The sequence below is a fragment of the Tamandua tetradactyla genome, chromosome 16 (genome assembly GCF_023851605.1).
Source record: "Tamandua tetradactyla isolate mTamTet1 chromosome 16, mTamTet1.pri, whole genome shotgun sequence".
In the NCBI taxonomy this organism is placed as follows: domain Eukaryota; kingdom Metazoa; phylum Chordata; class Mammalia; order Pilosa; family Myrmecophagidae; genus Tamandua; species Tamandua tetradactyla.
Window position 1 is genome coordinate 60238842 of NC_135342.1, and position 27260 is coordinate 60266101.

The 27260-nt window shown below is 38.2% G+C and overlaps 1 protein-coding gene and 2 pseudogenes across 6 annotated transcripts in view; 2 read left to right on the forward strand and 1 right to left on the reverse strand.

The window, feature by feature from the left end:
* CMTM4 (CKLF like MARVEL transmembrane domain containing 4) overlaps positions 1–27260 on the reverse strand; it is a 115943-nt gene that overhangs the window by 52571 nt on the left and 36112 nt on the right. The gene's annotated exons all lie outside the window — the stretch shown is intronic.
* Positions 1868–3578, forward strand: LOC143659554 (CYFIP-related Rac1 interactor B pseudogene; annotated as a pseudogene).
* LOC143659556 (G patch domain-containing protein 11 pseudogene) lies at positions 22848–23633 on the forward strand (annotated as a pseudogene).

Here is a 27260-nt window from a genome sequence, read left to right on the forward strand (position 1 = left end):
AGGGACAATAAACAAGAAGACATAACAATCATAAATATTTATGCAGCAAACCAGAATGCCCCAAAATACAAGAGGAATACACTGCAAACACTGAAAAGGGAAATAGACACATATACCATAATAGTCGGAGACTTCAATTCACCACTCTCATCAATGGACAGAACATCTACACAGAGGATCAATAAAGAAATAGAGAACCTGAATATTACTATAAATGAGCTACACTTAACAGACATTTATAGGACATTACATCCCACAACAGCAGGATACACCTTCTTCTCAAGTGCTCATGGATCATTCTCAAAGATAGACCATATGCTGGGTCACAAAGCAAGTCTTAACAAATTTAAAAAGATTGAAATCATACACAACACTTTCTCGGATCATAAAGGAATGAAGTTGGAAATCAATAATAGGCGGAGTGCCAGAAAATCCACAAATACGTGGAGCCTCAACAACACACTCTTAAACAACGAATGGGTCAAAAAGAAATTGCAAGAGAAATTAGTAAATACCTCGAGGCGAATGAAAATGAAAACACAGCATATCAAAACTTATGGGACTCAGCAAAGGCAGTGCTAAGAGGGAACTTCATTGCCCTAAATGCCTATATCAGAAAAGAAGAAAAGGCAAAAATGCAGGAATTAACTGTCCACTTGGAAGAACTGGAGAAAGAACAGCAAACGAATTCCAAAGCAAGCAAAAGGAAAGAAATAACAAAGATTAGAGCAGAAATAAATGAAATCGAAAACATGAAAATAGAGAAAATCAATAAGACCAGAAGTTGGTTCTATGAGAAAATCAATAAGATTGATGGGCCCTTAGCAAGACTGACAAAAAGAAGAAGAGAGAGGATGCAAATAAATAAGATCAGAAATGGAAGAGGAGACATAACCACTGACCTCACAGAAATAAAGGAGGTAATAACAGGATACTATGAACAACTTTATGCTAATAAATACAACAATTTAGATGAAATGGATGGGTTCCTGGAAAGACATGAACAACCAACTTTGACTCAAGAAGAAATAGATGACCTCAACAAACCAATCACAAGTAAAGAAATTGAATTAGTCATTCAAAAGCTTCCTAAAAAGAAAAGTCCAGGACCAGACGGCTTCACATGTGAATTCTATCAAACATTCCAGAAAGAATTAGTACCAACTCTCCTCAAACTCTTCAAAAAAATCGAAGTGGAGGGAAAACTACCTAATTCATTCTATGAAGCCAACATCACCCTCATACCAAAACCAGGCAAAGATATTACAAAAAAAGAAAACCACAGACCAATCTCTCGAATGAATATAGATGCAAAAATCCTCAATAAAATTCTAGCAAATCGTATCCAACAACACATTAAAAGAATTATACAGGAAGCCCCCTGCCCCCCACCAGGAGGGCGCGAGCCCCCAAAGCGCTTCTCTGCACCCCTCGCCCCTGCCCGCTGCGACCGGTCCAAGGTCACCCAGCTCTGGGCCCCGGCGCTTAGGTCGGGAGGGCCTGGGCCGGAGCCGCGCCCCGCGTTCCCCGCTGTGGGTTTTGGGGTGGGGGCTGGCACGGGGCAGTCCCGGGATCTGTGCGTGCTGACGCGGGGCCCCTGCGGTGCGGCGGGGCCAGGGCGCGGGGGCGGCGGCGGGAGGAGGCTGCAGCGGGGGGAGGCCGCGGCATGCGTCCTGCTTTTGTGCCAGTGCCGGCGGCTCAAAGGAGAATAAACTGAGGCCTGGAGCTTGAGTAATTCATCCAAGGTCATTAGTTGATGGGGGTCAAGGACCGAATCATCAGCACTGGCTGAAGCATGGATGATCGCTTTCTGAGATTCTCTGATTCAATGATTAATGGATATAATTGCCATTCTGCCTGATGTCTTCCAGTCCTCAAAAGTAACTGGTACCTTAACATGGGGAATCTTCTTAAAGTTTTGACATGCACAGACCTTGAGCAGGGGCCAAATTTTTTCCTTGATTTTGAAAATGCCCAGCCTACAGAATCTGAGCAGGACATTTATAACCAGGTGAATGTGGTGTTAAAGGACGCAGAAGGCATCTTGGAGGACTTGCAGTCGTATAGAGGAGCCGGCCATGAAATACGGGAGGCAATCCAGCATCCAGCAGATGAGAAGTTGCAAGAGAAGGCATGGGGTGCAGTTGTTTCACTAGTAGGCAAATTAAAGAAATTTTATGAATTTTCTCAGAGGTTAGAAGCAGCATTAAGGGGTCTTCTGGGAGCCTTGACAAGTACCCCATATTCTCCCACCCAGCATCTAGAGCGAGAGCAGGCTCTTGCTAAACAGTTTGCAGAAATTCTTCACTTCACACTCCGGTTTGATGAACTCAAGATGACAAATCCTGCCATACAGAATGACTTCAGTTATTACAGAAGAACATTGAGTCATATGAGGATTAATAATGTTCCAGCAGAAGGAGAAAATGAAGTAAATAATGAATTGGCAAATCGAATGTCTTTGTTTTATGCTGAGGCAACCCCAATGCTGAAAACCTTAAGTGATGCCACAACAAAATTTGTATCAGAGAATAAAAATTTACCAATAGAAAATACTACAGATTGTTTGAGCACCATGGCCAGTGTGTGCAGAGTCATGCTCGAGACACCGGAGTACAGAAGCAGATTCACAAATGAGGAGACAGTGTCGTTGTGTTTGCGGGTCATGGTGGGTGTCATAATACTCTATGACCACGTACATCCAGTGGGAGCATTTGCCAAAACTTCAAAAATTGATATGAAAGGTTGTATCAAAGTTCTTAAGGACCAGCCTCCTAATAGTGTAGAAGGTCTTCTAAATGCTCTCAGGTACACAACAAAACATTTGAATGATGAGACTACCTCCAAGCAAATTAAATCTATGCTGCAATAACAGTTCTGGAATAAGCACCTGCTGTAGAAAGAAGACAGTATTCTGCAATGACTGAGAATGCACAGTTTTTTAGTGATTGTAATTATTATCTCATTTATTCTTGCTTTTTATTTCTTTCCTCTCTTCCTCTCCCCTCTTTTTTAATCATGTTCTTCTTGTTCTTAAGACTTCATTTCTGTGCCAAATCATAAAGTTACACCCTGAAGGGATATTGTCCTTTCAAACAGGCCATCTAAGGCAGCTAAATTATGCATTGCATTGGGGTCTCTACTGAGAAAAATTCTATGACTTGAACTAAATATCTTTAAATGTGGATTTTTTTTTGAAAACTAATATTTAATATTGCTTCTCCTGCATGGCAAAACTGCCTATTCTGCTATTTAAAAACCCTCACTGACTTTATTTTCTACTGTCGCTTTTTTCATGTGCAGCCAAAATGAAAAACGTTTAAATTAATTGTGTTGTACAAAATGGTACCCAACACAAACTTTTTTGAAATTAGTAAGACTTTTGTTTAAAATTTTAAGTTTGCATTTTGACCTTTTTTGTAAGGATGTATGTTGTGTGTTTAACCTTTATAACTAACGTTAAAAACTGTGATGTGTGCGTAGAATATTACGTATGCATGTTCATGTTTAAAGAATGGCTGTTGATGATAAAATAAAAATCAGCTTTCATTTAAAAAAAAAAAAAAAGAATTATACATCATGACCAAGTAGGATTCATCCCAGGTATGCAAGGATGGTTCAACATAAGAAAATCAATTAATGTAATACACCATATCAACAAATCAAAGCAGAAAAATCACATGATGATCTCAATCGATGCAGAGAAGGCATTTGACAAGATTCAACATACTTTCCTGTTGAAAACACTTCAAAAGATAGGAAGACAAGGGAACTTCCTTAAAATGATAGAGGGAATATATGGAAAACCCATAGCTAATATCATCCTCAATGGGGAAAAATTGAAAACTTTCCCCCTAAGATCAGGAACAAGACAAGGATGTCCACTATCACCACTATTATTCAACATTGTGTTGGAAGTTCTAGCCAGAGCAATTAGGCAAGAAAAAGAAATACAAGGCATCAAAATTGGAAAGGAAGAAGTAAAACTATCACTGTTTGCAGACGATATGATACTATACATCGAAAACCCGGAAAAATCCACAACAAAATTACTAGAGCTAATAAATGAGTACAGCAAAGTAGCAGGTTACAAGATCAACATTCAAAAATCTGTAGCATTTCTATACACTAGCAATGAACAAGCGGAGGGGGAAATCAAGAAACGAATCCCATTTACAATTGCAACTAAAAGAAAAAATACCTAGGAGTAAATTTAACTAAAGAGACAAAAAATCTATATAAAGAAAACTACAAAAAGTTGCTTAAAGAAATCACAGAAGACCTAAATAGATGGAAGGGCATACCATGTTCATGGATTGGAAGACTAAATATAGTTAAGATGTCAATTCTACCTAAAATGATTTACAGATTCAACGCAATACCAATCAAAATCCCAACAACTTATTTTTCAGAAATAGAAAAACCAATAAGCAAATTTATCTGGAAGGGCAGGGTTCCCCGAATTGCTAAAAACATCTTGAGGAAAAAAAACGAAGCTGGAGGTCTTGCACTGCCTGACTTTAAGGCATATTATGAAGCCACAGTGGTCAAAACAGCATGGTATTGGCATAAAGATAGACATATCGACCAATGGAATCGAATAGAGTGCTCAGATATAGACCCTCTCATCTATGGACATTTGAACTTTGATAAGGCAGTCAAGCCAACACACCTGGGACAGAACAGTCTCTTCAATAAATGGTGCCTAGAGAACTGGATATCCATATGCGAAAGAATGAAAGAAGACCCATATCTCACACCCTACACAAAAGTTAACTCAAAATGGATCAAAGATTAAACATTAGGTTAAGACCATAAAACAGTTACAAATAGGCCCCCAGCTTAGGTGAACCTGATCAAAGCGGAGGTTCCTCATTTTTGCCCCGGCGCCAAGGTGGCAGGACTGACAGAAAAATGGGGGGGAAATAAAGAAGGGAACAGAGGGTTTGGTGGTGGTGTATCTACAAAGGCTTGACTGCCTCTGGATACAGCAGCAGGACTTTTCAGGCTGCAACTGCCCCAGGCACAGGCAGAAGTGAGCTCTTTTGGGGGCTTTTCTGGAGCCTGTGCCTTTCTCAGGGGAGGGGTGAAGCCCAACTCAGGTATATTCCCTCCATTAAGGAATTCAGACACCAGGGCTTGGTAATTTGAAGCCATTAAAACCAGCCTACAACCTCTCCTCTGTCTCCACCACGCCCCCAGCAGGGACAGTCTGCCAAAGTTAAAGTACCGCATCATCTTATGCTGGTGGGACCAACAGTCAGACAAGCGCCACACACAGGGCAGGATAAGAAAAACAGATCCAGACACTTCACAGGAACGTCTTTCAACCCGCTGGGTCTCACCCTCAGGGAAAACCGATACAGGTGACTCTTTCCTCCTGATAGGAGGCCAGTTTGTTCTGGGAAAATCTGGCTGGGGTATATAATATGTAAGTAGACCCTCCTAAGTGTGTGTGGGGGGGAAGGCACCACACAAGCAGGGAAAGAAACAAGAAAACAAGAACTGAAAAATTCTCTGTTAAACAAAACCTAAGCTAAAGGTCCAGATAAAGCTGAATGGAATGTCAAAGAACAGATAGACAACAAATTCATCCAGCAAGAAAACCCTAGATAAAAGAAGTGAAAGCAATCTCCAGAATAAACTAATTAAGGTAATTAAATGCCTAGACGCCAGCAAAAAATAACAAATCACACTAGGAAAATTGAAGATATGACCCAGTCAAAGGAACAAACCAACAATTCAAATGACATACAGGAGCTGAAACAATTAATTCAGAATGTACAAACAGACATGGAAAACCTTATCAAAAACCAAATCAATGAATTGAGGGAGGATATAAAGAAGGCAAGCAAAGAACAAAAGAAGAAACAGAAAGTCTGAAAAAACAAATCACAGAACTTCTGGGAATGAAAGACACAGTAGAAGAGAGGAAAAAACAATGGAAACCTACAATGGTAGATTTCAAGAGGCAGAGGATAAGATTAGTGAACTGGAGGATGGATATCTGAAATCCGACAAGAAACAGAAACTATAGGGAAAAAAAATAGAAAAAATGAGCAGGGACTCAGGGAATTGAATGATAATATGAACCACACAAATATATGTGTTGTGGGTGTCCCAGAAGGAGAAGAGAAGGGAAAAGGAGGAGAAAAACTAATGGAGGAAATTATCACTGAAAATTTCCCAACTCTTATGAAAGACTTAAAATTACAAATCCAAGAAGTGCAGCGTACCCCAAAGAGAATAGATCCAAATAGACATACTCCAAGACATTTAATAATCAGAATGTCAGAGGTCAAAGAGAAAGAGAGGATCTTGAAAGCAGCAAGAGAAAAGCAATCCATCACATACAAGGGAAGCCCAATAAGCCTATGTGCAGATCTCTCAGCAGAAACCATGGAGGCGAGAAGACAGTGGGATAATATATTATTTAAATTATTAAAAGAGAAAAACTGCCAACGAAGAATTCTATATCCAGCAAAATTGTCCTTCAAAAATGAGGGAGAGGCGGCGCCCACGCCCCGCAGCAGCCGACCCGCCCGCCCTCCTTCTCCCCTCTCTTTCTCCGCCGGCCCGCCGCGCGGCGCCCATGCCCCGCAGCAGCCGACCCGCCCGCCCTCCTTCTCCCCTCTCTTTCTCCGCCGGCCCGCCGCGCGGCGCCCACGCCCCGCGGCAGCCGACCCGCCAGCCCTCCTTCTCCCCCCTCCTCCCCCTCCTGCTCCGGCCGCTCTCCAACCACCAGCCTCTACAGCCTTGCCGCCCTCACCTTTCCTCCTCCAGAACAGCTACTGGGGGAGTGGAGATAATACAGAGCAGCTCCCGGAGCCACAAGGGAGATCAAAGGGACGGCGTACCCCATCCTGGAACGGCTGACTATCTGGGAGAACCATCTCCGGTGAGATCACCAAGGGGCACGGGCTTTCCTGGGTGGGACGGCAAGTGACCAGAGTCCCTCCCCTCCACCTTCCCAGGCCAGCTGGTAGAATTGGACAGGCGGTCCCCTTAGGCCGCGGCGGCTGGTGCCCCCACCACACGAGGCCCCCCGGAACAACTGAGATAGTTGGGTCGGAAATCCCCAGACTGCGGAGAACAGTGACCGGGGGATCCCTTCCAAACACGTGACTCCCCGTCGGCTAGGAATAGTGCACTCTCCCGGGCTGCGAAAGCTGGCGCCCTCCTGCCACGCGTGGTGCCCCGGGCCGACTAGCTAATTCGGCCGGACGCTCTCCCGTGCTGCGGCGGCCGGCGACCCTCCCCGCATTCGGAACCCCAGGCCGGCTGGCATTCTTCCAAGACGCTTCGGCTGCTGAACCTCCCCTACAGCGAGAATTTTCCAGAGTTAAAGGACCCACAGCAACTTTCACTGGTGGAACCCGTAGACAAACGTGTGCCACGAGCGCCACCTACTGGGCAGGATAAGAAAAACAGAACCCAGAGATTGCACAGAAAAATCTTTCAACCTGTGGGGTCGAACACCCAGGGAAATCTGACTAAATGCCCAGACGCCAGCAGAAGATAACGGATCACGCTCAGAAAATTGAACATATGGCCCAGTCAAACGAAGAAACCAATAGTTCAAATGAGATACAGGAGCTGAAACAACTAATGTTGAATATACGAACAGAAATGGAAAACCTCTTCAAAAACGAAATCGATAAATTGAGGGAGGACATGAAGAAGACATGGGCTAAACATAAAGAAGAAACAGAAAAAATGAAAAAACAAATCACAGAACTTATGAAAGTGAAAGATAAAGTAGAAAAGATGGAAAAAACAATGGATACCTACAACGACAGATTTAAAGAAACAGAAGATAGAATTAGTGATTTGGAGGATGAAACATCTGAATTCCAAAAAGAAACAGAAACTATCCGGAAAAGAATGGAAAAATTTGAACAAGGTATCAGGGAACTCAAGGACAATGTGAACCGTACAAATATACGTGTAGTGGGTATCCCAGAAGGAGAAGAGAAGGGAAAAGGAGGAGAAAAACTAATGGAAGAAATTATCACTGAAAATTTCCCAACTCTTATGAAAGACCTAAATTTACAGATCCAAGAAGTGCAGCGCACCCCAAAGAGATTAGACACAAATAGGCGTTCCCCAAGACACTTACTAGTTAGAATGTCAGAGGTCAAAGAGAAAGAGAGGATCTTGAAAGCAGCGAGAGAAAAACAATCCGTCACATACAAGGGAAACCCAATAAGACTATGTGTAGATTTCTCAGCAGAAACCATGGAAGCTAGAAGACAGTGGGATGATATATTTAAGTTACTAAAAGAGAAAAACTGCCAGCCAAGACTCCTATATCCAGCAATATTCTCCTTCAAAAATGAGGGAGAAATTAAAACATTCTCAGACAAAAAGTCACTAAGAGAATTTGTGACCAAGAGACCAGCTCTGCAAGAAATACTAAAGGAAGCACTAGAGTCAGATACAAAAAGACAGAAGAGAGAGACATGGAGAAAAGTGTAGAAAGAAGGAAAGTCAGATATGATATATATAATACAAAAGGCAAAATGTTAGAGGAAAATATTATCCAAACAGTAATAACTCTAAATTTCAATGGACTGAATTCCCCAATTAAAAGACACAGACTGGCAGAATGGATTAAAAAACAGGATCCTTCTATATGCTGTCTACAGGAAACACATCTTAGACCCAAAGATAAATATAGGTTGAAAGTGAAAGGTTGGGAAAAGGTATTTCATGCAAATAACAACCAGAAAAGAGCAGGAGTGGCTATACTAATATCCAACAAGTTAGACTTCAAATGTAAAACAGTTAAAAGAGACAAAGAAGGACACTATATACTATTAAAAGGAACAATTAAGCAAGAAGACATAACAATCATAAATATTTACGCACCAAACCAGAATGCCCCAAAATACGTGAGGAATACACTGCAAACACTGAAAAGGGAAATAGACACATATACCATAATAGTTGGAGACTTCAATTCACCACTCTCATCAATGGACAGAACATCTACACAGAGGATCAATAAAGAAATAGAGAACCTGAATATTACTATAAATGAGCTTGACTTAACAGACATTTATAGGACATTACATCCCACAACAGCAGGATACACCTTTTTTTCAAGTGCTCATGGATCATTCTCAAAGATAGACCATATGCTGGGTCACAAAGCAAGTCTTAACAAATTTAAAAAGATTGAAATCATACACAACACTTTCTCGGATCATAAAGGAATGAAGTTGGAAATCAATAATAGGCGCAGTGCCAGAAAACTCATAAATACATGGAGGCTCAACAACACACTCCTAAGCAACGACTGGGTCAAAGAAGAAATTGCAAGAGAAATTAGTAAATACCTAGAGGAAAAGGAAAATGAAGACACAACATATCAAAACTTATGGGACGCAGCAAAGGCAGTGCTAAGAGGGAAATTTATTGCCCTAAATGCCTTTTATCAGAAAAGAAGAAAAGGCAAAAATTCAGGAATTAACTGTCCACTTGGAAGAACTGGAGAAAGAACAGCAAACTAATCCCAACGCAAGCAAAAGGAAAGAAATAACAAAGATTAGAGCAGAAATAAATGAAATTGAAAACATGAAAACAATAGAGAAAATCAATAAGACCAGAAGTTGGTTCTATGAGAAAATCAACAAGATTGATGGGCCCTTAGCAAGATTGACAAAAAGAAGAAGAGAGAGGATGCAAATAAATAAGATTAGAAATGAAAGAGGAGACATAACTACTGACCTCACAGAAATAAAGGAGGTAATAACAGGATACTATGAACAACTTTACGCTAATAAATACAACAATTTAGAAGAAATGGACAGGTTCCTGGAAAGACATGAACAACCAACTTTGACTCAAGAAGAAACAGACGACCTCAACAAACCAATCACAAGTAAAGAGATTGAATTAGTTATTCAAAAGCTCCCTAAAAAGAAAAGTCCAGGACCAGACGGCTTCACATGTGAATTCTATCAAACATTCCAGAAAGAATTATTACCTACTCTCCTCAAACTGTTCAACATAATCGAAGTGGAGGGAAAACTACCTAATTCATTCTATGAAGCCAACATCATCCTCATACCAAAACCAGGCAAAGATATTACAAAAAAAGAAAACTACAGACCAATCTCTCCAATGAATACAGATGCAAAAATTCTCAATAAAATTCTAGCAAATTGCATCCAACAACACATTAAAAGAATTATACATCATGACCAAGTAGGATTCATCCCAGGTATGCAAGGATGGTTCAACATAAGAAAATCAATTAATGTAATACACCATATCAACAAATCAAAGCAGAAAAATCACATGATCATCTCAATTGATGCAGAGAAGGCATTTGACAAGATTCAACATCCTTTCCTGCTGAAAACACTTCAAAAGATAGGAATACAAGGGAACTTCCTTAAAATGATAGAGGGAATATATGAAAAACCCACAGCTAATATCATACTCAATGGGGAAAAATTGAAAACTTTCCCCCTAAGATCAGGAGCAAGACAAGGATGTCCACTATCACCACTATTATTCAACATTGTGTTGGAAGTTCTAGCCAGAGCAATTAGGCAAGAAAAAGAAATACAAGGCATCAAAATTGGAAAGGAAGAAGTAAAACTATCACTGTTTGCAGACGATATGATACTATATGTAGAAAACCCAGAAAAATCCACAACAAAATTACTAGAGCTAATAAATGAGTACAGCAAAGTAGCAGGCTACAAGATCAACATTCAAAAATCTGTAGCTTTTCTATACACTAGTAATGAACAAGCTGAGGCGGAAATCAAGGACCGAATCCCATTTACAATCGCAACTAAAAGAATAAAATACCTAGGAATAAATTTAACCAAAGAGACAAAAAACCTATATAAAGAAAACTACAAAAAACTGTTAAAAGAAATCACAGAAGACCTAAATAGATGGAAGGGCATACCGTGTTCATGGATTGGAAGACTAAATATAGTTAAGATGTCAATCCTACCTAAATTGCTTTACAGATTCAATGCAATACCAATCAAAATCCCAACAACTTATTTTTCAGAAATAGAAAAACCAATAAGCAAATTTATCTGGAAGGGCAGGGTACCCTGAATTGCTAAAAACATCTTGAGGAAAAAAAACGAAGCTGGCGGTCTCGCGCTGCCTGACTTTAAGGCATATTATGAAGCCACAGTGGTCAAAACAGCATGGTATTGGCATAAAGATAGATATATCGACCAATGGAATCAAATAGAGTGCTCAGATATAGACCCTCTCATCTATGGACATTTGATCTTTGATAAGGCAGTCAAGCCAACTCACCTGGGACAAGAACAGTCTCTTCAATAAATGGTGCCTAGAGAACTGGATATCCATATGCAAAAGAATGAAAGAAGACCCATCTCTGACACCCTATACAAAAGTTAACTCAAAATGGATCAAAGATCTAAACATTAGGTCTAAGACCATAAAACAGTTAGAGGAAAATGTTGGGAGATATCTTATGGATCTTACAACTGGAGGTGGTTTTATGGACCTTAAACCTAAAGCAAGAACACTGAAGAAGGAAATAAATAAATGGGAGCTCCTCAAAATTAAACACTTTTGTGCATCAAAGAACTTCATCAAGAAAGTAGAAAGACAGCCTACACAATGGGAGACAATATTTGGAAACGACATATCAGATAAAGGTCTAGTATCCAGAATGTATAAAGAGATTGTTCATCTCAGCAACAAAAAGACAGCCAACCCAATTACAAAATGGGAAAAAGACTTGAACAGACACCTACCAGAAGAGGAAATACAAATGGCCAAGAGGCACATGAAGAGATGCTCAATGTCCCTGGCCATTAGAGAAATGCAAATCAAAACCACAATGAGATATCATCTCACACCCACCAGAATGGCCATTATCAACAAAACAGAAAATGACAAGTGCTGGAGAGGATGCGGAGAAAGAGGCACACTTATCCACTGTTGGTGGGAATGTCAAAGGGTGCAACCACTGTGGAAGGCAGTTTGGCGGTTCCTCAAAAAGCTGAATATAGAATTGCCATACGACCCAGCAATACCATTGCTAGGTATCTACTCAAAGGACTTAAGGGCAAAGACACAAACGGACATTTGCACACCAATGTTTATAGCAGCGTTATTTACAATTGCAAAGAGATGGAAACAGCCAAAATCTCCATCAACAGAAGAGTGGCTAAACAAACTGTGGTATATACATACGATGGAATATTATGCAGCTTTAAGACAAGATAAACTTATGAACCATGTAATAACATGGATGGACCTAGAGAATATTATGCTGAGTGAATCCAGCCAAAAACTAAAGGACAAATACTGTATAGTCCCACTGATGTGAACGGACATTCGAGAATAAACTTGAAATATGTCATTGGTAACAGAGTTCAGCAGGAGTTAGAAACAGGGTAAGACAATGGGTAATTGAAGCTGAAGGGATACAGACTGTGCAACAGCACTAGATACAAAAACTCAAAAATGGACAGCACAATAATACCTAATTGTAAAGTAATCATGTTAAAATACTGAATGAAGCTGCATCTGAGCTATAGGGTTTTTTTTGTTTTTGTTTGCTTGTTGGTTTGTTTGTTGTTGCTGTTTTTTACTATTATTACTACTTTTATTTCTTTTCTTTATATTAACATTTTATGTCTTTTTCTGTTGTGTTGCTAGTTTCTCTAAACCGATGCAAATGTACTAAGAAACAATGATCACGCATCTATGTGATGATGTTAAGAATTACTGAGTGCATATGTAGAATGGTATGATTTCTAAATGTTGTGTTAATTTCTTTTTTTTTTTCTTTTTTTCTTTCCGTTAATAAAAAAATAAAAAAAAAAAAAATGAGGGAGAAATTAAAACATTTTCAGACAAAAAAATCACTGAGAGAATTTGTGACCAAGAGAACAGCTCTGCAAGAAATACTAAAGGGAACACTAGAGACAGACACGAAGACAGAAGAGAGAGGTGTGGAGAAGAGTGTAGAAAGGAAAACTATGAGTAAAGGTAAAAAGAAGGAAAATTAGATATGACATATAAAATCCAGAAGACAAAATAGTAGAAGAAAGTACTACCCATGCAGTAATAACACTGAATGTTAATGGATTAAACTATTCAATCAAAAGACATAGTCTGGTAGAATGGATTTAAAAACAGGGCCCATCTATATGCTGTCTCTACTCAAAGGACACGAGGCCAAGGACACAAATGGACATTTACACACCAATGTTTATAGCAGCATTAACAATTATCAAGAGACGGAAATAGCCAAAATGTCCATCAACACAGCTGACTAAACAAACTGTGACATTTACATAAGATGGAATATTATGCAGCTGTAAGATAGAATAAAGTTACAAAGTATGTAACAACATGAATGGACCTTAAGGACATTATGCTGAGTGTGATTAGCCAGAAACAAAAGGACAAATCCTGTATGGTCTCACTGATATGAACTGACATTAGTGAATAAACTGGGAATATTTCCTTGATAACAGAGACCATCAGGAGATAGAAATAGGGTCAGATATTGGGTAATTGGAACTGAAGGGATACAGATTGTGCAACAGGACTAAATACAAAAACTCAGAAATGGACAGCACAATACTACCTAACGTACTTATGTTAAAACACTGAATGAAGCTGCATGTGAGAATGATAAAGGGAGGAGGGCTGGGGACATAAATGAAATCAGAAAGAAAGATAGATGGTAAAGATCGAGATGGTATAATCTAGGAATGCCTAGAGTGTATAATAATAGTGAAATGTACAATGTACAAATTTTAAAAATGTTTTTGCATGAGGAAGAACAAAGGAATGTCATTATTTCAGGGTGCTGAAAATAGATGATAATTAATACTTTAAAATGTCACCTTGTGTGTGAGACTAAAACAAAAAATGTTTATTTGTTACAAAATTTATATTTTGACTAGAGCATTTCCTAATATAACTCATGTAGATAGTTTGACTGAATTTCGTAAGTACTTGGAATCTCAGTAGGACATGAGATTTTGTTGGTTTGTCCAGAGTGATGCCCCGATGAATCCCAGAATGATTTGATCAGTGACTGGAAAAGTATTTGCAAGCCCCCTTCGGGGAATGGTGAGAGTGGGGAGAAATTCAACTTTCCCAAGTTGAATTCTTGATATTCTCACAAGTAGTGTGGACAACCAAAGCTATAGGCTGAGCCCCCAGTCTTGGGGTTTGTTCATATGAAACTTAACCCCACAAAGGATAGGTCAAGTCTACTTAAAATTTAGGCCTAAGAGTCACCCCCAAGAGAGCCTCTTTTGTTGCTCAGATGTGGCCTCTATCTCCAGCCAACATGACGAGCAGTCTCACCACCCTCCCCCTCTCTGCGTGGGACATGACTCCCAGGGATGTGGACCTTCCTTGCAAGGTGGGACAGAGATCCTGGAATGAGCTGAGTCTCAGCATCAAGGGACTGAGAAAAACCCTAGAATGAACTGATAATTAACATCAAGGGATTGAGAGAACCTTCTCGACCAAAGGGGGAAGAGTGAAATGAGATTAAGTGCCAATGGCTGAGAGATTCCAAACAGAGTCAAGAGGTGATTCTGGAGGTTATTCTTATGCATTAAGTAGATATCACCTTGTTGTTCAAGATGTAGCGGAGAGGCTGGAGGGAACTGCCTGAAAATGTAGAGCTGTGTTCCAGTAGCCATGTTTCTTGATGATGATTGAACAATGATAGAGCTTTCACAATGAGACTCTGTGAATTTGAAAACCTTGTGTCTGATGCTCCTTTTAGCTACTATATCAACAAAAGAGTAGAACATATGGAATAAAAATAAATAATAGGGGGAACAAATGTTAAAATAAATTAAGTTTGAAATGCTAGTGGTAAATGAAAGTGAGGGGTAAGGGGTATGGTATGTATAATCTTTTTTTTTTCTCTGTTATCGTTTTATTTCTTTTTCAGTTGTCTTTTTATTTCTTTTTCAAAATCGATGCAAATGTTCTAAGAAATGATGAACGTGCAACTGTGATGATATTAAGAATTACTGATTGTATATGTAGAATGGAATGATATCTTAATGTTTTGTTAATTTTTTTAATTAATAAAAAAGTTTAAAAAAGAATACTATGAAATTTTTTAAAGTTTTAGAAACTATCTAAACTGAAGACTGAGCCATGTTTCTGGATGTGAAGGTGCAATATTGTAAAGATATCAAGTATCTAAATTAGTCAATAAAAGTAATAAAATCTTTTACAAAAAAAGGAATAAAATCATTACAAAAAAGTAATGATCTTTTTATTTTCTTTTGTTTGGAGGGAGGGCAAAGGGAGTATTTGAAAATTGTATCCCAAAGTTTAAAAAGAATGAGATTATCCAGGGAGCTTTTGTGTGAGCTAAATAAGAAAAGACATGCCTTATTAGAAATTAAAACATACTGTAAAGTTATGCTAAATAATGAAAACAGTCTAGGACCGTCTAAAAACTAACCCCTACTGTGGTAGAGTCAGTTGTCAACTTGGCCAGGTGAACATGCCTAGTTCTGTTGGTGTGGACATGAGCCAATGGTACGTGAACCACATCTGTTGCTTATTACAGTCAGCTAAGAGGCATGTCTGCTGCAATGAATGATGTTTGAGTTAATTGGGTGGTGCTTAAATGAGAAAGCTCAACGTAGCACAGCCCAAGCAGCTCAGCATTCCTCATCTCAGCACTTGCAGCTCAGCCCAGGCCTTTGGAGATGCAGAGAGAAATCACCTTGGGGAACGTTATTGGAACCCAGAGACCTGGAGAGAAGGCCAGCAGAGACCATCCCGTATCTTCCCATGTAAGAAAGAACCTTAGAGGAAAGTTAGCTGCCTTTCCTCTGAAGAACTACAAAATAAATCCCCTTTTATTAAAAGCCAATCCATCTCTGGTGTGTTGCATTCTGGCAGGTAGCAAACTAGACCACCTACATATAAGGGAATTTTGTTTACAAAAAAGAAGTCCTTCAAATCAGCTGGGAAAAGACGAACTATTCAATAACAGTTTGTTCAAAGTACTATCAATTTGGGGAGGAGGGGAGTTAGAGTCCCTTCATAACATCTATAAATATATTACACATTCATAAAATCTGAATAGGAAAAAAAAACATTTAAAGACATAAGAAAATAAAGGATAATACCATTAATTTGAGAACTTGGAAAGCCTTCCTATGCATATCACAAAACAAAAAAGCCCAACAGATTTGGATACACTAAAATAAAAACAACACTATAATGAAGAAAAAAACAACAACCCTATAATGAAGAAAAGAGACCATCAACAAAAATTAAAAGACAAATATTCAGCAAGGAAAAAGACAAATTTTTATAATATCAATATTAACGTTATTTCATTATTAACATTAATGATGTTAATATTATTAATAATTAAGAGTATAGATCATAATATCACAACAGTATCATAACATTATAATAACAACTTAAAGTTCAATAATAAAATTAATGATAAAAATGCCTGCAATATAAATAAAACTAAAAATTAGTATGGAAAAGACAATTCAAAAAACAAATGGGCAATAAATAAGAGAAGACAATCACCAAAGGAATATAAATGACCAATACAAACATAACACAGATGCTCAATTTCACTTTCAACAAAAGAAAGGCAAATTAAACTATACTGAGTTATAATTTTTACCTACTAGATTTATTAAAACTGTAAAGCACTTAAGATACTAAAAGAGAAAAACTGCCAACCAAGAATTCTATATCCAGCAAAACTGTCCTTCAAAAATGAGGGGGAAATTAAAATATTTTCAGACAAAAAAATATCAAGAGAATTTGTGACCAAGAGATCATCTCTGCAAGAAACACTAAAGGAAGCACTAGAAACAGATAGGAAAAGACAGGAGAGAGAAGTGTGGAGAAGAATGTGGAAAAGAAGACTATCCGTAAAGGTAAAAAGAAGCAAAATTAGATATGATATATAAAATCCAAAAGACAAAATGGTAGAAGAAAGTACTGCCCTTACAGTAATAACACTAAATATTAATAGATTATCAAAAGACATAGACTGGTAAATGGAATGAAAAACAGGACCCATCTATATGGTGTCTACAGGAGACACATTTTAGACCCAAGGATAAACATAGGTTGAAAGTAAAAGGTTGGGAAAAGATATTTCATGCAAACAACAATCAGAAACGAGCAGGAATAGCTACACTAATATCCAACAAATTAGAATTCAAATATAAAAGAATTAAAAGAGATAAAGAAGGACATTATGTATTAATAAAAGGAACAATTCAACAAGAAGACATAATCATAAATGTTTATGCACCAAGCCAGAGTGCTCCACAATACATGAGGCAAATACTGAAAACACTGAAAAGAGAAATGGACACATCTACCATAATAGCTGAAGACTTCAATTCCCCACTCTCATCAATGGACAGAATATCTAGACAGAGGATCAACAGAGAAACAGAATTTGAATAACACAATAATGAACTAGACTTAACAGACACTTATAGAACATTACACCCCACAACCACAGGATACAACTTTTTCTCAAGTGCTCATGAATCATTCTCAAGGATAGACCATATGCTGCATCACAAAGCAAAACTCACTAAATTTAAAAAGACTGAAATCATACAAAACACTTTCTCAGATCATAAAGGAATGAAGTTGGAAATCAATAACAGGCACAGGGCCAGAAAATTCACAAATATATGGAGGCTCAACAACACACTCTTAAACAACCAGTGGGTCAAGGAAGAAATTACAAAAGAAATCAGTAAGTATCTTGAGGCAAATGAAAATGAAAACACAACATATCAAAATTGATGGGATACAGCAAAGGCAGTGCTAAGAGGGAAATTTCTTGCCCTAAATGCCTATATCAAAAAAGAATAAAGGGCAAAAATCAATGAATTAACTGTTCACCTGGAAGAACTAGAGAAAGAACAGCAAACTAACCCCAAAGCAAGCAAAAGGAAAGAAATAACAAAAATTAGAGCAGAAATAAATGAAATTGAGAACATGAAAACAATCAAGAAAATGAACAAAACCAAAAGTTGGTTCTATGAGAAAATCAATAAGATTGATGGACCCTTAGCAAGGTTGACAAAAGGAAGAAGAGAGATGACGCAAATAAATAAAATCATAAATGGAAGAGCAAACATAACCACTGACCCTACAGAAATAGACAAATTTATGCTAATAAACTAGACACACATATATATTACAACTTTATGCTACTAGACAATGTACATGAAAAGGACAACTTCCTAGAAAGCCACCAACACTGACTTAAGAAATAGACGACCTCAACAAATCAATCACAAGAAATTGAATTAGTCATTAAGAAGCTCCCAAAAAATGAAAGTCCAGGACCAGATGGCTTCACATGTGAATTCTATCAAACATTCAAGAAAGAACTAGTACCAATCCTGCTCAAACTCTTAAAAAAAATTGAAGAGGAGGAAAAGCTACCTAACTCATTCTATGAAGCCAACATCACCCTCATACCAAAGCTAGACAAAGATACTACAAGAAAAGAAAATTACAGACCAATCTCTCTAATGAATATAGATGCAAAATTCCTCAACAAAATTCTCACAAATCGAATCCAGCAGCATATTAAAAGAATTATACATCATGACCAAGTAGGATTCCTCCAGGTATGCAAGGATGGTTCAACATAAGAAAATCAATGTTATATACCATATCAACAAATCAAAGCAATAAAACCACATGATCATTTCAATTGATGTAGAAAAAGCATTTGACAGAATTCAACATTCTTTCTTGTTGAAAACACTTCAAAGGACAGGAAAGGAAGGGAACTTCCCTCAACATGAGAAAGGGAATATATGAAAAACCCACAGCTAACATCATCCTCAATGGGGAAAAACTGAAAACTTTCCCCCTAAGATCAGTAACAAAACAAGGATGTCCACTATCACCACTGCTATTCAATATTGTGTTGGAAGTTTTAGCCAGAGCAATTAGACAAGAAAAAGAAATACAAGACATCAAAATTGGAAAGGAAGAAGTAAACTCTCACCGTTTGTAGATGATTTGATATTATATGTCAAAAACCCTAAAAAATACACAGCAAAACTACTAGAGCTATAGATGGAAGCACAAGTGGTCAATGAGAGGGAGGGGTAAGTGGTAAGAGTTTTTTCTTTTTTCTTTTTATGTCTTTTTCTGGAGTGATGCAAATGTTCTAAAAAATGATCAAGGTGATGAATATTCAACTACATGATGACATTGTGAGCCATTGATTGTATACCATGTATGGAATGTTTGTATGTTAAGAATGTATGTGCGTGTATGTTGCATAAATAAAAATTTTTTACAAAGTGGTAGGAAAATATTCAAGAATGTAAGTTCCCTTTATTTGTTGAATAAAAAAAAACCTTTAGTTCTACAATTAAAAAAAAAATTGTAAAGCACTATGCCATGCTGGTCAGAAGATGGGCAAGCAGGCAATCTGACACACTGATAATGAGGATGTAAGCTGGCATGGCATCCTAAAGCTATTTGGCAGTCCTTATCAAAATTATAAGCTTACATACCTTTAAACCCTGAAACTCTGTGACTATATTCCTCAGGAATAACTGCATAATTCATGCTCCGTGACACACTGTCTGTCATATTAAATGTCCAGCAGGAGAGCCTTAGTTAGATGAACTACAGTGCCTCAATATTCAGTAAGGGATTGTGGGCAGAGAAATGGGTGAGGGTATATGTATGGACATGGAAAGAAGCCCAGAGAATACTTAGGAAAAAAAAAAAAGTGCAGTATAGTATGCATAAAATATGCTCTCTTTGGTAAAGCACAAAAAAATATAAATACACACTTACATACACTGAATTTACATTAAACAGGTAAAAATGGATACCTCTATCAATTAGGATTGGTGGGAAGGAGGATAATCATGCAGATTTTCCTTTTTGTATATTTTAAATACTCCTATAGTATTTGACTATATAAGATATATATATGTTTATATGTGTATTCATTTATAATATATGTATAGATACATAACTACATGTGTATATATAACTAGGTATATATAAATATATCACATGTATATATTACAAATTCAGGAAGAATCTACAGTAAAATATTAATGATGAATCCACCTGTATGGAAGGAATGTGGATAGATTTTTCATTTATGTTTCCTTTATTTTCCAAAATGTCTACAATGAGTATATGTGTTTTTCATCAGAAAAAAATTAAATATTCTGTACATAAACATGTTTTGGAAACAATCAGGCTTATTATGAGTTAATGACCTCTAAGAGCCAACCCTTTTTTTTTGAACCATTCACGAATATTTTTTAATGAGATTAGAAACTAGAGTGGAAAATGAAAACCATTCTGCAAGTCCATGTTGGTTCCATTTCTTTATCAGATGAGTTCCTTATCTCTAAAGTCTCCCCTCCAGCACACAAGCCTATATCCTGGTCACGGATGCATAGTAAATGAAGAGAGTGAGTCCATTACAGCCTTAAGGCAGGCACCCACTTGCTAGCTAGTGTGATGGCAAGGAACCCGAGGAAAGAACAGTGTTCTTAACATCTCTGAAAACATCTTTGAGGATTAGATCAAATTCTAACCTCACTTGATCATCAGTTTATCAAAAGATGTAACGAAATTCAATTTAAAATATACATATATGCAAAAAAATACAGCATTTTTTAAAAAACATAATCCTGAACAACACCAGGAGCCTTAAAAATCACCAGCTGCTAAAATGACTATTTGGCTTTTCATGAAGATGGCACTGAAAGTTGAGAAGGAACCTCCCCTACCTCCCAAAACTGAAGCCAAAGCAAAGGCTTTGAGGACCAAAAAGGCAGTGCTGAAAGGTATCCAAGGCCATGCAGAAAAAGAAGATCTGGTCCAAGACCCTACGTCTCCAAACACAGAACAAACATAGCATCAAGTTGTCCCAGACCACTGAGTCAGCCATGAAGACTGAAGACAACCACACACTTGTGTTCGGTGTGGATGTCAAGGTCAATAAGCACCAGAACAATCAGGCTGTGCAGAAGCTCTATGACATTGGTGTGGCCAAGGTCCACAACCTGACCTGGCCTGATGAAAAGAAGGAAGCATATTTTCGACTGACCCCTGATGATGGTGCTTTGGTTGCTGCCAACAAAAGTAGGATCATCTAAATTGAACCTAGCTGGCTAATTCTAAATATAAATTTTTTCACCATATAAAAAAAAGACTATTCATTTGAAGACATCTACAACAATGTGAACCTGTAGCGGCACCTACAAAATGTTGGCATGTAGGTCTGCCAGCTTTCCATTGGTTACAGACCATAGCTGATATCACAGTAAGTGAGCATTCCACACTCACGTGGCACCACAGCCTCTCTTTGGGAAACATACCTAAAATCATGTTTCATATTGGTGTCATAAACACTGAGAAATTTAATCAAAACAAATTTTATCCAGGGTTTCGATAAATAAGGATTTTTTTAAAATAATGTACAGGTAACACAACTACAGTCCGAAGAGCTGGTTTCTCAAAAGGGAATTCTCTGCCACAGTGTCCAACAAGGTTTGAGACGCGGCTGCTCTACCAGCCTGAGTCCCAGTCAACACACCCTATTAAACACACAAAGATAAACAGCTAAGCAGATACCTGGACTCAGTGCCCAGGGAGATGTCAAGATAAAAAGTACTGCTGGGATTTGAAAGATGCCACTGAGGGCTTGGACAGCAGCAGAAGGTTTTGGAAGCCTTCCTTGAAAACAATGGATTCAGGTAGTCTTAGAAGAAAAGCAAGAGAAGAAAGTGTGATGTGCGAGGAAATGTCCAATTTTCAAACTGAGTTACTTGGCTGGAGGTCAGGTAGAAGTAGGGTTAGAACCTAATCTCTCACCAAAGTATCTGTTTTTATGTTTTTATTTCCAACAGCAGTAGTTTCCAAACTTTTCTGACCAAAAAACAAAATACCTGTTAATAACCTCCTGAAATAAAGTTCCAGAGAATATAGTTTGAGAACCATCATCCTGGTTTATACATTGGGAAAATATTTCTTCTATGCTTTAAAAAAAAAAAAAATTAGGCTTGGAACTATTATTGCAATCTGACCCTTTCAGTTTACAGAGAAGCAACCCTGCATTCACAGATGTATGAGTAACTGTGGTCCCCAGAGACACACAGCATTGCCTTTTCTCATGCTGAGCCCCATGCTATTTCTGTAGCTATATCACTGGTCTTGGGATACTCAAAGCACATCAGCATATTAACAATTCTGAGAGCCTCACAGTAAAAACCTATTTTCCTTTATTTGGTACAGTGATTCCCAAACATATGTTATGTGACCATAGAATTTAATTCCCACAGCACACCTATTCACATGGGCACAGCAGTGTCTGGAGGGAAGCCATTCTGAGAAACACAAAAAGCATGTGTTGGTCAATACTCAATTTCATCAGTTTATGCACAATTTACAGAGTTAAAACACAGCTCAGTTTACCCAGCAGTATAGTAACTAGTAAGGATTCTACTAACTGGCCCATGCCTACCCCACAAAGCTGTGTGATGACGACACACACACACACACACACACACACACACACACACACACACAGCAGAATTCAAAGTACCCCCTGAATTAAACAAAGCTCTAATCAATCCTAGCACATTAAAATTAAGATGTCTTTCCTCCCACCAATACTGAGAAAAACGTTTGAAAGGTGAGACATGGCTTGTACTTAGCCACAAAGAGCCAGCAGACAAACTGTCAAAGCTTCTGCTGGAAGACCCTATGATGTGCAGAATCAAGAACCTAAAGAGACTCTCGTGAGCTGACCAGGATTGAATGCAGCTCCCAGATGATATTGCCATATGAAGTTGAACATGGCAGAAGAAGAGGACAACATGTCTGATTCCTTCATTAAAGTCCAAGAAGATATCAGACCAGGATTGCCAATGCTGAGGAAAATTCCAGAAGCTCTTGGATAAGAAAAGCTGATAAGAAAAGCAACTGGAGGCTACTCTGAAAAACAGAAGAGTTTAAAAGAAGAACAAGAAAGATGTGATATCGGGTTGAAGAATGTATCGCGCTATGAAAACAAAGGGTTTGCTTTGCTCCAGGTTATAGCAGTGGTCAGGCTCTTGGCAAGAGTAGAGAAGGTATTGCTGAACCAATTCCTCTCAGTGCCAAAACTGGGAAAAGTGGAATTGTTCATGAAGCATTATTAAAATGGAAAGCAGAGGAAAAATGAGAAAACTTCAGAAAAAAGAGTCAGATGAAAAATCAAGCTGAAGAAAAAGCTGCAGGACAATTTTGAATGAAACTTAAGATAAGCAAGACGAGACGAAGCTAGAAGGAGAAATCTTAAGAGAAGCCAGCAAGCCTGTCAACAGTTGGAGCCAGATGAATATGTAGGTTCCCAGAGAGGCATGGTACTGGTTGAGGCCTGAACAAATGAAGAAGGAGAAGAAAAGGAACAGGATGAAGATGAATATGAGAGTGAAGATTTAAGTGTACTGGAAAAATTGCAAATATTGACTAGTTATTTAAGAGAAGAACATCTATATTGTATTTGGTATGGAACAGCCTATGAAGATGAAGATCTAACTTCAAATTGCCCAGGACCAACTTCCGCAGATCACAACTAAAAATATTCTCAATAAAATAGAAACTAGAAAAATGTCAGTGTTTCCTAGAGATAGACAACTAAGCAATTAGAATTCCCTAATTTTTTATGCCAGTAAAGAAAGAGGGCTTTTATGTAATTATAGTATTATATTATTTTTGAACTTTAGAAAGATACAAGTGTTCACTAACTTAAAAAACAAATGGGATGCTATTTCTGAATAAAAGTATCATGGTCGTGGCCAATTACTTTATGGCTGTATTGCTATGTTTGTGGGATTTAAGGACAGCAACAGGTAACCCCCTTCTTACCCATTTCACTTTGGAATAAACAAAGATAAGATACAGGAGTTAGCGGAAGATTAAAATATCAGTTGCATTAATGATGAAGCTGAAATGGAGAACAAGGTTGTTCTCCAATTAGGCTTCTAATATTTCTCCTTGGAGGGCCCATCCTTCCATTATGAGACTAGGAAGCTCTCAAGATTAGGGAATGCACATATGCTCAATTTCTTCTCCCAATATCATTGCTCACATAAGACACTCTTTGTTGGGAAGAAATGAATGAGGGTCCAGAGAACTTGTTCCCATACTTCTCTCTCCCAAGAGGTTCCTTCGCCCTAATGAGAAGTAGGGGGAAAGTATTCCCCTCAAAAGTACTGATTCCAAAAGAACTGTGTTCCATTAACAGTACTAAATTCTAACTCGTTTTAGAGGCAAAGTAATTTTCATGCTTTTCATAAAACTGAGAGTTTTCATGGAAATAGGAATATCCATTGTAAGTGATCTGTTACAGGTTTTGGCTAAAGAAACTTAAGAATTGGAAGGAACCTTAAATATCACATAATACAACCACATAATGAATTTAGGAACCCCTTGACAACACTCCCAGCAGACAGTAATCCAACCTCTTCCTTCATTCCTCCAGCCATAGAGAGTTCATTGCTTTAAAGACTATTACATTGCCAGGTAGATTAAAAAAAAAATTAAATTTAGTTTGAAATGCTAGTGATCAATGAAAGAGAGGGGTAAGTGGTATGGTATGTACAATTTTTTTCTGTTTTCTTTTTCTGAATAGATGCAAATGTTCCAAGAAATGATCATGATGATGAATATGCAACTATGTGATGATACTGTGAATTACTGATTATATATGTAGAACGGAATGATTAAAAGTTAAGAATGTTTGCGTTTGGTGTTTTTTGGTATTTAAAAAAAATTTTTTTAAAGTTGTTTTTCCATCTTAATCTAGAATCTGCTTCTCTATAATTTAACCAAGTAGAGCTAAGGACATACCATGTAGCATACCATTACAGAGCTCCATCCAGGGTTGGGCATCAAAATCATGAACTTTTAAAAAAATTCATAGTGATTTTTTATTCAGTTATTCCAGGGTAGTTCCTGGGTATCTGTATTTATTTTAAAGTCCCCAAAATGAGCCTGATAAGCACCTGAGAATGAGAAGCAGTAATGTAGGTTAAATACAGAGCATCACTGATCTTCAGCTAGAGTTGTGCAATCAGTTGTGACTTCACCTGTACAAGTTTACAATTCACTAAGCAATAGATCAACTCCTTCTTTCTTTTATTAGAAACAGCAAACACAGGAAAATAGCAAAAGCCAACCTATGTTTGCACAGGTTAAGATAATCAATAGTACAATTTACAATTTGTATTAGCCCTTGACCTAATATGATATAATTTACTTGTTCTCAAGTTTAACTTGGACAGCTTTAAAATAAATAAAAATACAATGGTCCCAACCCCGAAGATTCTACTGTAAGTGGTCACTGTGGCCTAAGCATCACTACCCTTGATTCTAAGATGCAGCAGAGATTGAGAACCACTAACCTTACTAACTTCTGGGCCTTAGTTCCTCATCCAAAGATAAATCATTATTTTTATGAATGTAAAGATATATAAATTATTGGCATTTATAGTTGAATATTTTTTAATATTTACTTTTTGTTAAAAAAATAAAATTGTGGGTGGTACAACAGTGGTTCAGTGGCAGAATCTTACCTGCCATTCAATTCACAGTGCCTACCCATGCAAACAAAATTTTAAAAAAAGAAAGAAAATTGTATATGTAGCCAAAAAAATAACCTAGAGAGGACAGCAAAAGGGCAGGACAGTGAAACCACCTCCATGTCTACCACCTTACAGCAGATGCTAAGATGGGATCCTGGAACCAAACTACAGAAGAGGGCATTAGGCCTTTTCCCACCATCTTCCTAAGTTCTGAGGCAAGGGGTTTTAAGATGTTCTATATACAAACTTGTTAAATGACAGATCACATTAAAACATAAGCTCCCAGACCAGAAGCCAAGTTATATGGTCTGCAAAGAGGCTCAGATAGTTTGGCATTGCCAGGCACCTCAGAATAACGATTTGTATTTGGGGAACATGGATAACATACAGATGGCATGAGGCCCTGTGCTGGGCACAATCTATACATCATCTCTAATTCTTACACCTGCTCAGGAAACAGGTGGCATCTCCACCATGTGGCCCAGAAGCTTTGCTCAAGGCCCCAAGACTAGCAAGAGGTCTAAGACCCAGTCTGCCTGACTGCCTTTCCTGTACCTCGTTATCCTACACCAGGTACCTAAGGTATAATTCATCCAGGTCCAGGTCTCTCCGCATACCCTTGACTATGGGAAAAACCATCACTGGATGATTTCTCTTCAAAGAAAACAATATGGGACCCAGGGTAGGTCAGTGCCATGAGGATCTCTGATGAAGCACACAACATGATCACTCATTCTCAAAGGGATCTAGTTGCAGAAACATTATAATTTTCCTAACAAAAATAATCCATGAGTTGTTCCTTCTCAAGGGAAGCCATCCCATGTGGAAGGTAAATCTAAAATACTACCCTCCTCTCCCCTAAGACAACAGAGCAAAGAACAAATATTTTTTGGTTCTGAAACAAAGAAGCTAATTGCAGATGTAAATTATTTAACCCGAAAAAAAATTATTTAACCCGCAGTTAATGCTTTTGCATGTCATCTTTGGTTTCGTTTTTTTTTTTCCTGCTGAATAAACAGTATCCACAGGTACAGATTTGATAGTTGCAAAGAAATGAAAGAAAACTACCTGTTTTGGAAAGGCAGAGATGGGCCCTCAGGAGCTAATGCCACCCCAGCTGGCAGGGAGGACCAACTAGGCAATAGGATTAGTTAAACAAAGGAGTTAGGGGGCCGAGGCAAATAAATCCTTACGGTTGAGAAAGGGAAGGATAAAGACAAAAGGGGGAGTTGCCAAGGGTTCAGGTCGGTCAGCAGAAAAGGCCGTGGCAGCAGCAGGGGACAGTGAGGTGTGACCCTGCGGGCAGCCTGGCAGCCCTTGCCAGTACACTCAGGCTGTGCTTGGTTCCAACTCCTGAGGGTTTTGTTGTCAACTGAGGACAGGGGGTTATGCTGTTACCACCCCAGGACACAGGATCTTGGCCACTGTCACAAAGGCCTACTCAATCAATGCTCCTGACAGATTTTTCAAGCTGGGTAAATGATTTTGCTATTTTGGAATCCTAAAGCTAAACAGCTAGAGTCAACAATAGGAGATTGCATTTCAATTTTTTTTCTGGCAAGACTCTCCCCTCTAACAAAAATCATTATACTTACAATGTAAGTGAGCTCTAGGGCACAC